This window comes from Bos javanicus, chromosome 9, assembly GCF_032452875.1.
Source record: "Bos javanicus breed banteng chromosome 9, ARS-OSU_banteng_1.0, whole genome shotgun sequence".
NCBI lineage: Eukaryota > Metazoa > Chordata > Mammalia > Artiodactyla > Bovidae > Bos > Bos javanicus.
This window is the reverse complement of record NC_083876.1, coordinates 26388200-26405038: the sequence shown is the minus strand read 5'-3', so window position 1 is coordinate 26405038 and position 16839 is coordinate 26388200. Positions and strand designations below refer to the sequence as shown.

Genomic DNA, 16839 nt, shown 5'->3' with positions numbered 1-16839 from the left:
TAATGAAGATTTGATGTCAATTTTAATGAACATGTTGAAACAGGATAGGCAAGGTGAGACTTCCCTGGTGGCTCAGATGGTAAAGTGTCTGCCTACAATGCAGGAAACCCAGGTTCAATCCCTGGGTTGGCAAGATCCCCTGGAGAAGGAAATGGCAACCCACGGCAGTATTCTCGCCTGAAGAATCCCACGGACGGAGGAGCCTGGTAGGCTACAGTCCATGGGGTTGCAAAGAGTTGGACATGACTGAGCGACTTCATTTTCACTTTTTACTTTAGCACTTGTGACAGCAGGGTCACAATTTCAGCTGACGTTTGCCATACGTACTCAAGGGACTGAGGGCTTGGGCTGCTCCAGGCTGCTGGGGTTGTGTCCTTGCTCTCACAACACACAGACACACACCAGCCCCCAGAAGCCGAAATGCCACAACTGACTGAAAACAAGGAAGGCTTTGAGGCAGCATTCCAAGAAGCTGAAGATCAGCTTATAGTATTTCGCTTCTGGGCCACATGGTGAGAGCTTTGTAAATGACCAAGGCTGCTCTTACTTATGTTCCCTGTGTGGAAGTATGCTGATGTGTGTTCATCGAAGTAGGGTGGATGACTGTTAGGATGTTGCTTCCCACCATGAGGGCATATGCATACCAGACCTCAGCTGCATAAAAAGAGTTAATAGATTAAAAGTTAATAGATCAACCCTAAGTAAAGACCACACATGTATATATGATGTAAAGAGAAGATTCGTTAGTCTAGAGTTCTCCATTAAATAAGATGTGCATTTGGTAAATAACAGGGGGTACCAAGATCATCTTCATCTGGTAGCTACTATAAAACATAATCTCTGAAATGGTGAAGCAAAAATCCAGCATTCCACTGTACCATAACAAGCGGACAATTTGAACTCAGATATAAAAACCTTTTAAATAGACCACATTGTAGGACAAACTTTGGAGATACATAAACACAGGCATTATAAAAACAGTTAAACTAAGGTTAAGAGACTATTCAAGATCACTATTTATCCTGAAAATGCAAATATGTCACCATTCTACCACAAATTCCAGTTTGTGCACTCTGGTCAAAACAGAATAAACTACACCCAGACAATGGGGATTTGTCAAGTGGCTTTGGACTGTGTAAACCACAATGAACGCTGATAAGGAAGACGTTCCAAGGCAATGTAAGGTCAGCAAATGCTTCTGAATTATTGTATACTAAATTCAGTATAATTTTATGTTAAATATGCCTTTATCTTTTCTATACTGAAGAAAATGCACAACCTAAAAGTTGCCTCTTGAGAAATCTGTATGCAGGTCAAGAAGCAACAGTTAGAACTGGACATGGAACAACAGACTGGTTCCAAATAGGAAAAGGAGTACGTCAAGGCTGTATATTGTCACCCTGCTTATTTAACTTCTATACAGAGTACATCATGAGAAACGCTGGGCTGGAAGAAGCACAAACTAGAATCAAGATTGCCGGGAGAAATATCAATAACCTCAGATATGCAGATGACACCACCCTTATGGCAGAAAGTGAAGAGGAACTCAAAAGCCTCTTGATGAAGGTGAAAGAGGAGAGTGAAAAAGTTGGCTTCAAGCTCAACATTCAGAAAACGAAGATCATGGCATCTGGTCCCATCACTTCATGGGAAATAGATGGGGAAACAGTGGAAACAGTGTCAGACTTTATTTTTTTGGGCTCCAAAATCACTGCAGATGGTGACTGCAGCCATTATATTAAAAGACGCTTACTCCTTGGAAGGAAAGTTATGACCAAACTAGATAGCATACTGAAAAGCAGAGACATTACTTTGCCAACAAAAGCTATGGTTTTTCTAGTGGTCATGTATGGATGTGAGAGTTGGACTGTGAAGAAAGCTGAGTGCCGAAGAATTGATGCTTTTGAACTGTGGTGTTGGAGAAGACTCTTGAGAGTCCCTTGGACTGCAAGGAGATCCAACCAGTCCATTCTGAAGGAGATCAGCCCTGGGATTTCTTTGGAAGGAATGATGCTAAAGCTGAAACTCCAGTACTTTGGCCACCTCATGCCAAGAGTTGACTCATTGGAAAAGACTCTGATGCTGGGAGGGATTGGGGGCAAGAGGAGAAGGGGACGACAGAGGATGAGATGGTTGGATGGCATCACTGACTCAATGGACGTGAGTCTGAGTGAACTCCTGGAGTTGGTGATGGACAGGGAGGCCTGGCATGCTGTGATTCATGGGATCGCAAAGAGTCGGACACGACTTAGCGACTGAACTGAACTGAACTGAAAAGTTGAGAATTACATTTTACTTGGCAAACAACTGAGAACTTAAGCCTGGAAGACAGCCTCTCAGACAGCTCTGAGAGACTGCTCCCAAGAGGTAATGGAAGAGCCAGGGGATTTAGGAGTTTTGTGACAACAATCAGGTAATTAGAACATCAAAAGATTATTATTAAAGAAAACCAGACATCTCAAGTTAATAAATTTAGTGCTTTTCTATGTATGGAAAGATGGAAGAGTCTGGGTTAATTACAATAATTTCTTTGATATGCACCTCAGCTATCTAGGGCCAGTATCCTACTTTTCTCCACCCTGAATTCCCCTCCAGATACACAGTCAGGGGCAGCTGCAATGGCAGCTGGCTTGATGGCCATAGCATCCTTTGTTTACTGATACGGCAGGCAACGCTTTTCATCCACGTGTTAGAGTTCTCTTAAATAACAATAACATGATGCCATATGTTAACATGTATGTATGATATGTTCTTATATATTAGTCAACCAATTACATTCAGTTTCAGGGTTAGAAGTTTTTCAACTTCTTTTATAATACATTAATAAGTAGCTAATATTAGAGAGATTAAGATTACTCAAACTGTTTCATTTTTTAATACTTCCTATGGTTGTGAAGTGAAAGAGGAGAGTGAAAAAGTTGGCTTAAAGCTGAACATTCAGAAAACGAAGATCATGGCATCTGGTCCCATCACTTCATGGGAAATAGATGGGGAAACAGTGGAAACAGTGTCAGGCTTTGTTTTTTTGGGCTCCAAAATCACTGCAGATGGTGACTGCAGCCATGAAATTAAAAGACGCTTACTCCTTGGAAGCAAAGTTATGACCAACCTAGATAGCATATTCAAAAGCAGAGACATTATTTTGCCAACAAAGGTCCATCTAGTCAAGGCCATGGTTTTTCCTGTGGTCGTGTATGGATGTGAGATTTGGACTGTGAAGAAAGCTGAGCACCAAAGAATTGATGCTTTTAAAGTGTGGTGTTGGAGAAGACTCTTGAGAGTCCCTTGGACTGCAAGGAGATCCAACCAGTCCATTCTAAAGGAGATCAGTCCTGGGTGTTCTTTGGAAGGAATGATGCTAAAGCTGAAACTCCAGTACTTTGGCCACCTCGTGTGAAGAGTTGACTCATTGGAAAAGACTCTGATGCTGGGAGGGATTGGGGACAGGAGGAGAATGGGACGTCAGAGGATGAGATGGCTGGATGGCATCACCGACTCGATGGACGTGAGTTTGAGTGAACTCCAGGAGTTGATGATGGACAGGGAGGCCTGGTGTGCTACAGTTCATGGGGCCGCAAAGAGTCGGACACGACTGAGTGACTGAACTGAACTGAACTGATGGTTGTCAAGATAAATCTTCCTCAGACATTTGGGTAAAATTATGGCACTTAATGCTTGTACTCAGGAAGCTTTGTTATCAAAATCCTTATATTATAACAAAATGAAGCCCAAATTATTCTCCTCACATGTCAGTCTTTGCTTAGGACCCACAATCAATCCCCTTTTCATTGTATTATATCCACCTTTCACACACTCCCAAGAAAGGGAAGGACAGAATTTGTGACTAATACATTACGTCCAATTTAAAAAATGCTAGTGTCTTGAAACAATCATTTTTACAAGGTATGAGAGCAAAATCTCTAAGACATGTATATATTCTATTCCTTTTAATTCAGTGAAAGCCCAAACTGCCGAATACACTCACAGGTCTCATTAACCACTGAAATCTACACAAGTATCACAAACTATGGTTGCCAAAGACCACAAAGAAAACAAAGGTGAGTTCCTCCTAAAAAGGATAAAGATAGATCTTTGTATAGTCCCCAGAAATAAATTTAAAAAAAAAAAGACTATTCTTCAAAAATTCTTAAACAGTATGCAGTTTAGAAGCAAATAAATGAGTTTAAATTTTTGATAGGTATTAAAAGCTGATTTCTGTAAGATAAATTCAGAGAGGAAAAATCCTTGTATAAGACACATGTTGATGTTCTGACATTTTAAACCATTATTAAAATCAATGTAAGTCATTTCTATAATGAGAGCACAGAATTGTGGTAGCCTAATAACCGACTCGATGGACGTGAGTTTGAGTGAACTCCGGGGGTTGGTGATGGACAGGGAGGCTTGGCGTGCTGCGATTCATGAGGTCGCAAAGAGTTGGACACGACTGAACGACTGAACTAAACTGAATAATAAAACAGGTATATTTTTTAACCTCTCATTCTACCCTCACATGAATTTAAGCTATAACAGCAATGAAATGAAACAACTCCCCAAAAAGACTGCAAATTGATGCTGTCACCCAAAGGATGATGGATTGATTCAATTAATCAGTAAGTCTTTTCTAAGAGTCCTTCAGGGAGTTATTTACCAGAGGCACACCCTGTTTGTTCCCCTTCCACGTGCCTGTCATTTTTCTTCATTATTCTTCTAGTTTTACTCATTATATCCTTTGGGGATATGTGGAGCTCCATGTGCAGAGAGGTTTTTGCACACAGCCGTCTAGACATAAATCTTTCCAGCCTCACAGTGGAGGCCACCAGAACACCTGAACCTCTTGTCACTGTAATGTCAGGCTGACCAAGACTCTTAGGATGAAGTCAAACAAATGGACGCTGAGTTATGACTGGTAAGTCAATGGAGAAATGTCAAACTGAGTTACTATAAACAAGTCTCCAGTGCTAAGGATGTGACAACATTGTGCTCCACACACTACAGAACTAGCCTTCCCATCCTCAAAAGCAGGTAGGAGGGAAGGCTGAGAGGCTGAGGCTGAGGCTAATAATTCATGGGAAAATAAAGCATATTCATTAAGTATGCTGTTTTGAGTGCTGAAAGGCAAATATTTTTAAACATGAAGCATTTCTATTCCTAATGGACAAAAGCTTCTATCAGTTCAAACTGTAAAGAATAAGAATGTAAGCAGAAGATGTCTGGAAGGGAGCATCAATGCTAAACCTTGCCATCAGGTTTGTGGGGCTCAAACCTGCACAGTTTGTGGGCTCAGTGCAAAATGAATATGTGGGGCCTCTTTTACAAAGAATAGGAAAAAAGTGTTGTTAAAAGGGGCTTTTCCTTAAAATACTTTATTACTTACAAAACATTACTGTTGCCCATAAGGGTTATAGTAACATAAATAACAATATAAAAATTATAAAACATAATATTTTGATATAATTTTAAATACAATAAATGTAGTATTCTATTAAGTGGGATATTTTGATTCATCATAAGATGTGGGTCTTATGATCAAAATCACTGCAGATGGTGACTGCAGCCATGAAATTAAAAGACACTTGCTCTTTGGAAAAAAAGCTATGACCAACCTAGACAGTATATTAAAAAGCAGAGATATTCCTGTGCCAACAAAGGTCCGTCTAGTCAAAGCTACGGTTTTTCCAGTAGTCATGTATGGATGTGAGAGCAGGACTACAAAGAAAGCTGAGTGCCTTAAAGCATTGATGCTTTTGAACTGTGGTGTTGGAGAAGACTCTTGAGGGTCCCTTGGACTGCAAGGAGATCAAACCAGTCAATCCTCAAGGAAATCAACCCTGAATATTCATTGGAAGGACTGATGCTGAAACTGAAACTCCAATACTTTGGCCACTTGATACGAAGAACTGACTCACTGGAAAAGATACTGATGCTGGGAAAGATTGAAGGCGGGAAGAAAAGGGCATGACAGAGGATGAGATGGTTGGATGGCATCACCGACTCGATGGACATGAATTTGAGTAAGCTCTGGGAGTTGGTGATGGACAGGGAAGCCTGGCATGCTGCAGTCCATGGGGTCACAAAGAGTCAGACATGACTGAATGACTGAACTGAAGATGTGACTCACTTTTCCACAATTTATTAAGTCATCAAAATCTATACTCTAGCCACTTAATATGCAATCAATATAAATGAACATGAAAATTTGGAAATTTGCATCAATGGCTTTTTTATAATTTTTAACTTTGAGAAGAATCTTTCTGATATACCTATGACTGCTGCTGCTGCTGCTGCTAAGTCGCTTCAGTCGTGTTGTGAAGAATATTTTATAAGCAGTGACAACATTGGATACATTTCTGATAAATTATTTTGAAATACAAATTTTAGTCATTTGAGCTTATGCTTCACAGAACAATTTTTCTTAAAAGATTTAACTCTTCATAAATATGTTTCATGTAATCTGAATTGAATTTTAAATAAAAAATGAACCACGGCATTTTAATATTTTCTGATATTTCCTATAACTTGAAGAGGTTATTTAAGAAACTGAAAATGGCTTCATGATTTCTACATAATTGAAAACACCTATTCATGTATTTAGGGCTTCCCTAATGGCTCAGATGGTAAAAAATCTGCCTGCAATGTGGGAGACCTGGGTTAGATCCCTGGGTTGGGAAGATCCCCTGGAGAAGGGAACAGCAACCCACTCCAATTGCCTGGAGAATTCCGTGGACAGAGGAGCCTGGCAGGCCACAGTCCATGGGATCACAAAATGTTGGACACAACAGAACAACTTTCACTTCACTTTTTCATTCACGAATTTCACTGTTCAGTCTTCAACAACTAGAAAGACAATAAAAAAATTGTCTTCCTAGTTAGTAATCTGTTCATTTGAAGTTCATAGGAAAAGAGCTCTTTTATGTCTACTGCTAACTACATTTAATTTCTACAGGTAAGCCTGCAGATATTTGTTTACAATGTTGCAGCAGTTTTCACAACCAGAGACTCTAAACTCTTTGAATAATTCTAATAACTCTCTGACACGCCTTTTTGCAATATCCATGTGTATGCTTTTACCTTGTAATAATTTATCGACAAAAGTTTACTCCCGGAGAACCAGCAATTCCTGTCCCAGGGTAAACCACAGTTAAGTATTTGTGTGGGAGCTGCAGGAACCAGCTCTCCTGGTCAATGAATGGGCCAGCTGGCCTCCCACAGTTCCCGGGTTGCCTCTGCTTTCCCCAGGCACACAGCAGTCATTTCTTCTGCTGCTGACACTGTCATCACTGCCCATCTGGCCCCAGGTCCCTTCTCAATCACCCACTTAGCCCTGGGGCTCCTTGAATTGCCCTGGGGGCTGGCCAGGCCAATTGCTCTGCCTGCTTCACTCGTCGCCCAGGGGCCTGAGTCAGAGCCTTCAGGTACTGCTGTGAGATCACAAACAATGGCAGGGGCTCTCCCCCCAGGGCATCTCCCCTGCTCACCACCTGCTCACAAATAATCTAGTAGGAATTTCCTGAAGAGGACAGTAGAGCACTAAGCCAGGCACCGGATTCCTGTGAGCAAGCGGATCATGTGTGACACACACCCCTATGCCCATAAAGCTGGCCCTGCTCGCTAGAGAAGCCAAGAGTAAAATTTTGTCTGCCTCTACCACCTTCAAATTTACCATTTTGTTACTGGAACACACAGAATTAGGATATATTTCATTTACTATGAAAAATATTCCTGGGTTTTATTTTATCTGAATGAAAAAAAAAAAAAGATGATTCAAAAAAGAATTAGAACAATAAACTGATACTAAGCCTTGGATACTGAGGCTGGTATTTTTCAAAACTTCTAGTGAATTGGATCAAATCCTGGTTATATGTATGATTAGTCAGGTTTTTATTGCACTTCTATTAGAGAAAGATTTTGAGTGGACCACTGAAATCCATTGCAGTACAGGGGCACTATAACATTTCATGGCTGTAAGTCAATCAAGTAACGACTTGAATAAATTTCAATGGCAACAAGGGTTATTTCTCAATCCCTCCCACTAAAATTCTAAGATACTAATTGTTGAGGTTGGTCATAGTACATATCTAATACTTATGGGCGGCGGCGAGGTGTAGATGAAAGCAAGGACTTGGGCTACAATGGAGTTCACGCTGTTGACTAAAATACATAGTCACAACCTGAAAGCAGAGAGTTATTTATTTGGTGGGAACGTTTAGGACTCCAAGCCTAGGAGACAGCATCTCAGTAGCTCTGAGAAAACTGCTGCAAGGAGGCAGGAGCAGGGGACTCAGGCCACATACAACTTTGCAACAAAGGGAGCAGGCAGTCTGAACATCAAAGATCAGGTGTCACGTTAAGCAATTTCGCATTCTATGTATGGGAAGATGCAAACCTCTGGGCCCACTGAATTCACTCCTTTCATATGCGACTCAGCTGTCTGGAACCCAATTCTGTTTCCTTGTTCACCTTAAGGAGTGGCAGATGGCTGCTTCCTGCAATCCCCTAGCTTCTCAGCAATCACCGTGGAGGGTGGCAGCATCTGCTGGATCACAGTTTGGGGAGCCCTCACTCACATTTGGAGACCAGAAATCGCTGATGGCTGTGACATTTCTTGTTTATTGATATGGCAGGAGATATTTTCATTTCACAAACGTTATTCCCAGCATCAAGGAATAGAAGCCAGCTGACTGGGTGGGACTGGGCCTAAATCTTCTCTCCACCAATAACCAGTTATGTTGCTTTGAGAAAGGCCCAACCCATAAGACGTTGCCTAAAACGGGATGACGTGTCCTGTAGGAGAGAATAAGGCAAGTGTGGCTGCGTGTCACCATGAAACACTAGAACTGGGTTCAGGCCCATTTCCTCTTGGTGGCATGAATGCCTACCTGAGAAGTGCTGGAATCAATAAGGGGTGCTGAATCCCTGCCAGGTTAAGGGAAGAGATGACTGGGTTCAATTAAGCTTAGTTCAGAACGTGCTGAGTTTTAGAGGAGTGATGTTTAAACCCGCACAAATAGCCAAGCTCTGCAGCTCATAATGTGCTGACAGTCTGGTACCCATGGAGCACTTTGATGGCAGGAGGCAGCATGCCCTGTACTTCGTAAGTTACAGAGACATGGTCCTAAGAGGCTTCTAGTGGTCAGCTATGCCATAACCTCTTGCTACTTCTTAGCTCTCTGGATCCACATTCAGTCTGACTAATTACTAAAGAGGTCTAAGAGAAAACAGACTTGTGGTTTCCAAGGTAGGGTGGGGTGGGGAAGGGATGGACTGGGGAGACTGGGGCCAGCAGGTGCAAACCATGAAGTATAATGGGTAAACAACAAGGTCCCACTGTAGAGCATGAGGGACAACACTCAGCATCCTGCGATCAAACGATGGAAGAGAATATGAATATGCAGCCATTTAACCGAATCCCCCTGCTGTACGGCAGAAACCAAACAGCACTGTAGATCAACTATACGCCAATAAAATAAAATTTTAAAAGTTATTAAAAGGGCTCTAAGGACAAGAAGCTCCATTTCAGTCGCTCACTGCCGAGAGCAGCGACCAGCCTCCTGAACCTCAGGCAGAGCCATGGTAAGATCTGCCCCTCTCAGCTCTGCAAAGTACCTTCTTCCTGAGGCTGAGCACCTGGATGGACAGCTCAGAGAGGGACTAAATTGGGGAGTCCTTGGTTTTGAGTTCAGGTCTGGGAAGCTACTCAGCCCTCCAAACCCCCAAGAGGAGCTGATGAGATGGCACCTGGGAGACAATGCCTGGTGCTCAGGGGCGCTGGAACAAAAGCTGTTAGCACCTGTTTCAGGGCAGGGACCTAGCCTGGGCACAGGAAGGCCCGCAGCTCAGTGTAGGGTCTCAAGTTCATCCATTTACATCCACCCACCGTGTTTCCCTTGACCTGATATTTCTAACAGGGTTAGGCTGGCCCGATTCTCATGGAAGGCTGAGATGATAGCCCCAGTCCCTCAAAGTTCCCCATTTTCCAACTCACTAGCTCAACAGAGACCCTGCCCAGGGCTCTCAGCCAGCACCGGTTTTCATGGTGCTGTCAGGAGTCAGGGGGCAGGGAGGGAGGGAGCTTTTAACACCCTGCTCTACTATTCTCTTTGAGGTTGGGCCATAGGGTCCTCGCCAACTCCTCCTGTCCTGTTCTCCTGGATAAACTAACCAAGCTTCGCCTCAGCACCCTGGACCAAGGATGCATGGTTCCTAGTCCTGTTCTGAGGACGAAGCAAAGGCCTAAGACAAAGAAGACTCTTGGCACAAAGAGGCGGCCAGAAGGCGCCAGTGGAGATGCACCAAGGAGGCTTTTGTTGGTTGCCACTTCTTTATGCTTTAGCTGGAGAAAGAAAGAAAGGCAGGCAGGAGCATCTTCAAGACAGAAAGAGCCAAACTTGCAAGCTTCAAAAACAAATGCTTAGCAATCCCACCACCGCAGCTGTCAAGGAGCAGCCAGAGCCCCAGGGCAGCCTCCAAAAGTGGAGCAACCCTCCTCTTTATAGCCTGCTTTCTCCCAGCCCTCCTAGTTCACAGGAACTCCAGCACCGGCACCTACCACACTTCACCTGACCCACCCCCATCAGCCTCTGTGGGGTTAGGCTTAGGGTGCTGGGGAGGAATAGCTGGGGTCTTCAGGGCAGACTCTGTGAACATGGCCAAGTAGGGTAGAGGCAAGAAGCTTGGAAACTGCACTCGGAGGCTCAGCAGCTTCCTCTGAACAAGAAAACCACTCGTGGGATATCTTCCCAGCCATGGCAACAGCGAGGAGGGATCCTTCTAGAAAAGGAACGGGGGTTCAAGTGGGGTGAGAGACTTGGCCCTGCTGCCTGGGACTGTCTCTGTTTTAGCACCAAGAGTTCTCCATCCTTGAAGACCCCTCAGACCTGGGAAAACAGAAGCTGGTCATCCAAGCACAGGAAGATGTGGCCACGTTCTTCCCAACCCCAATGCCCGGGATTTAGAGAGAAACTCCACAGTGCAGGGGTGCCTAGATTGGCCTCCCACAACTGGCGGGGGCTGGACTGGGAGCTGTAAGGAACCATTTCACTTTAATTAATTGCTTTTGAGTTTTTCCAAACTACTCCCATCATGAGTGGTTTAAACTAAGATCATAGCATCTGGTCCCATCACTTCAGGACAAATAGATGGGGAAACAAAGCAAACAATGACAGACTTTATTTTCTTGGGCTCCAAAATCACTGCAGATGGTGACTGTAGCCATGAAGTTAAAAGATGCTTGCTCCTTAGAAGAAAAGCTATGACCAACCTAAACAGCATGTTAAAAAGCAGAGATATTACTCTGCCAACAAAGGTCCATCTAGTCAAGGCTATGGTTTTTCCAGTAGTCATGTATGGATGTGAGAGTTGGACCATGAAGAAGGCTAAGCATCAAAGAATGGATGCTTTTGAACTGTGGTGTTGGAAAAGACTCTTGAGAGTCCCTTGGACTGCAAGGAGAGCCAACCAGTCCATCCTAAAGGAAATCAGTCCTGAATATTCATTGGAAGGACTGATGCTGAAGTTGAAACTCCAATACTTTGGCCACCTGATGTGAAGAACTGACTCACTGGAAAAGATGCTGATACTGGGAAAGATTGAAGGCAGGAGGAGAAGGGGATGACAGAGGATAAGATGGTTGGATGGCATCACCCACTCGATGGACATGAGTTTGAGCAAGCTCCGCGAATTGGTGATAGACAGGTAAGCCTGGCATGCTACAGTCCATGGGGTCACAAAATATCAGACACGACTGAGCTACTGAACTGAACTGAAACCACGCAGATTTATAAACTACACTAGACATTTCTCTGCTCTGCCTAAGGACAGGAAGCTTTCTCTGTTTCTCACAGTTTAAACTGTTTTAAAGTTTGATAGAAAGGCTGAGAGTTTTGTGAGATTTGTTCAATGGGTTTAAGTTGTGAACAAACTTCCCAATTATGTCTCAAACTTACCAATTGTGTATTTTAAAGAAGTGTGATTATTCTCTATTTGAGGCATTCAAATGCTTATCAAGTGCTTAGTGTTAGGGTTCAGTTCACATGAAAGATGACAGGAATTTCCCAAGGCGAAGATCCTACAAACAATTTGGAATTTTAACTCTGCAATGGTTGTAGGTTTCTTTATTTCATTTGTCCTCAGGACTGGGAAATACAGTGAGTTCAATGAATTAAATGGCTTTTGTTTCACTGCCAGCTTTGGTTTTAAAGCAAAGTATCTTGAAACTAATTTACTTGCAAAGCTTCACTTTAATTGATATGCACATATTAAAAGACACTTATTTTTTTGTTTATGTGTAGTTTAGATAAAAATATTTCAGTATAGTTTAAGGTGTTGAACACCTTTAGTCCAGGGGTCCCCAACCTCTGGGCCACAGATTGGCACCTCCTGCCTGATTGTTGTTGTTGTTCAGGCACTCAGTTGTGTCTGACACTTTGCAGCTCCATGAACTGCACCCACGCCACGCTTCCCTGTCCATCACTATATCCCTGAGTTTGCTCAAACTCATGTCCATTGAGTCAGTGATGCCATCCAACCATCTCATCCTCTTTTGGCCCCTTCTCCTCTTGCCCTCAATCTTTTCTAGCATCATGGTCTTTTCCAATGAGTCAGCTCTTCACATCAGGTGGCCAAAGTATTAGAACTTCAGCTTCAGCATCAGTCCTTCTAATGAATATTCAGGGTTGATATCCTTTAGCATTGACTGGTTTGATCTCCTTACTGGCCAAGGGAATCTCAAGAGTCTTCTCCAGCACCACAATTCAAAAGCGTCAATTCTTTGGCACCCAGCCTTCTTTATAGTCCAACTCTCACATCCATACATGACTACTAGAAAAACCATAGCTTTGACTATCAGACTGTTGTTGGCAAAGGGATGTCTTTGCTTTTTAATATGCTGTCTAGGTTTGTCATACCTTTTCTTTCAAAGACCAAGAGTCTTTTGATTTCATGAATGCAGTCACAGTCTGCATTGATTCTGGAGTCCAAGAAAATGAAATCTGACACTGTTTCCACATTTACCCCATCTATTTGCCAGGAAGTGATAAGATCAGACGTCATTATCATAGTTTTTTGAATGTTGAGTTCTAAGCCAGCTTTTTCACTCTTCTCTTTCACCTTCATCAAGAGGCTCTTTAGTTCCTCTTCACTTTCTGCCATTAAAGTGGTATCATCTGCATATCTGAGGTTGTTGATATTTCTCCCAGCAATCTTGATTCCAGCTTGCGATTCATTTAGCCTGGCATTTCACATGATGTACTCTGCTCAGAAGTTAAATACACAGGGTGACAACATACAGCCTAGATGTACTCCTTTCCCAATTTGGAAGCAATCCAATGATGCATGGTCAGTTCTAGCTGTTGCTTCTTGACCTGCACACAGGTTTCTCAGAAGGCAGGTAAGGTGGTCTGGTATTCCCACCACTTTAAGAATATTCCACCGTTTGTTGTGATCCACACAGTCAAAGGCTTTAGCACAGTCAATAAAACAGAAGTAGATGTTTCTCTGGAATTCCCTTGCTTTTTCTATGATCCAGAGGATGTTGGCAATTTGATCTCTGGTTCCTCGGCCTTCTCTGAATGCAGCTTGTACATTTGAAAGTTCTCAGTTCACATATTGCAGAGACCTAACCGTGAAGGATTTTGAGCATAATATTGCTGGCATGCGAAATGAGAGCAATTGTACAATAATTTGAACATTCTTTGACATTTACCTTTCTTTGGGATTGGAATGAAAATTGACCTTTTCCAGTCCTATGGACACTGCTGAGTTTTGTAATGAGTACAGCACTTTCACAGCATCATCTTTCAGGATTTGAAATAGCTCAGCTGGAATTCCATCACCTCCACTAGCTTTGTTTGTAGTGATACTTCCTAAGGTCCACTTGGCTTCACACTCCACGATGTCTGGCTCTAGGTAGTGACCACATCATCGTGGTTGTCTCAGTCATTAGCTTTTTTGTATAGTTCTGTTTATTCTTGCTACCTCTTCTTAATCTCTTCTGCTTCTGTTAGGTCCTTGCTGTTTTTGTCCTTTATTGTGCCTTTCTTTATATGAAATGCTCCCTTGGTATCTCCAATTTTCTTAAAGAGATCTCTAGTCTTTCCCATTCTATTGTTTTCCCCTATTTCTTTGCATTAGTCACTTAAGAAGGCTTTCTTATCTCTCTTTGCTATTCTCTGGAACTCTGCACTCAGTTGGGTATATCTTTCCCTTTCTCCTCTGCCTTTTACTTCTTTTCTCAGCTTTTGTAAGGCCTCCTTAGACAACCACATTGCCTGCCATCTTGCATTTCTTTTTCTTTCAGTATGATTCAGTTCAGTCACTCAGTCATGTCCAAATCTTTGCGACCCCAAGAACTGCAACACACCAGGTATCTCTGTCCATCCCAACTCCCGGAGTTCACCCAAACTCATGTCCATCAAGTTGGTGACGCCATCCAATCATCTCATCCTCTGTCATCCCCTTCTCCTCCTGCCCCCGATCCCTTCCAGCATCAGGGTCTTTTACAATGAGCCAAATCTTAGCATGAGGTGGCCAAAGTATTGGAGTTTCAGCTTCAGTATCAGTCCTTCCAATGAATACTCAGGGCTCATCTCCTTTAGGATGGACTGGTTGGACCTCCTTGCAGTCCAAGAGATTCTCAAGAGTCTTCTCCAACACCACAGTTCAAAAGCATCAATTCTTCGGCACTCAGCCTTCTTCACAGTCCAACTCTCACATCCATACATGACTACTGGAAAAACCATAGCTTTAGATGGACCTTTGTTGACAAAGTAATGTCTCTGCTTTTTAAAATCCTATCTAGGTTGGTCATAACTTTCCTTCCAAGGAGTAAGTGTCTTTTAATTTCATGGCTGCAATCACCATCTGCAGTAATTTTGGAGCTCCAAAAAATTAAGTCTGACACTGTTTCCACTGTCTCCCCATCTATTTCCCATAAAGTGATGGGACCAGATGCCATGATCTTCGTTTTCTGAATGTTGAGCTTTAAGCCAACTTTTTCACTCTCCTCTTTCACTTTCATCAAGAGGCTTTTGAGTTCCTCTTCACTTTCTGCCATAAGGGTGGTATCATCTGCATATCTGAGGTTATTGATATTGCTCCCAGCAATCTTGATTCCAGCTTGTGCTTCTTCCAGCCCAGCGTTTCTCATGATGTACTCTGCATAGAAGTTAAATAAGCAAGGTGACAATATACAGCCTTGACAAACTCCTTTACCTATTTGGAACCAGTCTGTTGTTCCATGTCCAGTTCTAACTGTTGCTTCCTGACCTGCATATACCTTTCTCAAGAGGCAGGTCAGGTGGTCTGGTATTCCCATCTCCTGAAGAATTTTCCACAGTTTATTGTGCTCCACACAGTCAAAGGCTTTGGCGTAGTCAATAAAGCAGAAATAGGTGTTTTACTGGAACTCTCTGCTTTTTCGATGATCCAGCAGATGTTGGCAATTTGATCTCTGGTTCCTCTGCCTTTTCTAAAACCAGCTTGAACATCTGGAAGTTCACAGTTCACATATTGCTGAAGCCTGGCTTGGAGAATTTTGAGCATTACTTTACTAGCGTGTGAGATGAGTGCAATTGTGCAGTAGTTTGAGCATTCTTTGGAATTGCCTTTCTTTGGGATTGGAATGAAAACTGACCTTTTCCAGTCCTGTGACCACTGCTGAGTTTTCCAAATTTGCTGCCATATTGAGTGCAGCACTTTCACACCATCATCTTTAACTGGAATTCCATCACCTCTGCTAGCTTTGTTCGTAGTGATGCTTTCTAAGGCCCACTTGACTTCACGTTTCAGGATGTCTGCCTCTAGGTGAGTGATCACACCATCGTGATCTTCATCGGTCATGAAGATCTCTTTTGTACAGTTCTTCTGTGTATTCTTGCCACCTCTTCTTAATATCGTCTGCTTCTGTTAGGTTCATACCATTTCTGTCCTTTATCGAGCCCCATTTTTGCATGAAATGTTCCCTTGGTATCTCTAATTTTCTTGAACAGATCTCTAGTCTTTCCCATTCTGTTGTTTTCCTCTATTTCTTTGCATTGATCATTGAGGAAGGCTTTCTTATCTCTTCTTGCTATTCTTTGGAACTCTGCATTCAGATGCTTATATCTTTCCTTTTCTCCTTTGCTTTTCGCTTCTCTTCTTTACACAGCTATTTGTAAGGCCTCCTCAGACAGCCATTTTGCTTTTTTGCCTTTCTTTTCCATGGGGATGGTCTTGATCCCTGTCTCCTGTACAATGTCACAAACCTCCATCCATAGTTCATCAGGCACTCTATCAAATCTAGGCCCTTAAATCTATTTCTCACTTCCACTGTATAATCATAAGGGGTTTGATTTAGGTTATACTTGAATGGTGTAGTGGTTTTCCCTACTTTCTTCAATTTAAGTCTGAATTCGGCAATAAGGAGCTCATGATCTGAGCTACAGTCAGCTCCCAGTCTTGTTCTTCCTGACTCTATGGAGCTTCTCTATCTTTGGCTGCAAAAAATATAATCAATCTGAATTTGGTGATGACCATCTGGTGATGTCCACGTGTAGAGTCTTCTCTTGTGTTGTTGGAAGAGGGTGTTTGCTATGACCAGTGCGTTCTCTTGGCAAAACTCTATTAGCCTTTGCCCTGCTTCATTCCATACTCCAAGGCCAAATTTGCCTGTTACTCCAGGTATTTCTTGACTTCCTACTTTTGAATTCCAGTCCCCTATAATGAAAAGGACATCTTTTGGGGGTGTTAGTTCTAAAAGGTCTTGTAGGTCTTCATAGAACCATTCAACTTCAGCTTCTTCAGCATTACTGCTTGGGACATGGGCTGGTATTACCGTGATATAGAATGGTTTGCCTTGGAAAT

At 42.6% G+C, this 16839-nt stretch overlaps 1 pseudogene; it reads left to right on the top strand.

Moving 5' to 3' along the window:
• Positions 1–420: 420 nt before the first annotated feature.
• The window catches only part of LOC133254496 (inositol-3-phosphate synthase 1-like), a 45027-nt pseudogene continuing 28608 nt past the window's right edge, over positions 421–16839 (top strand).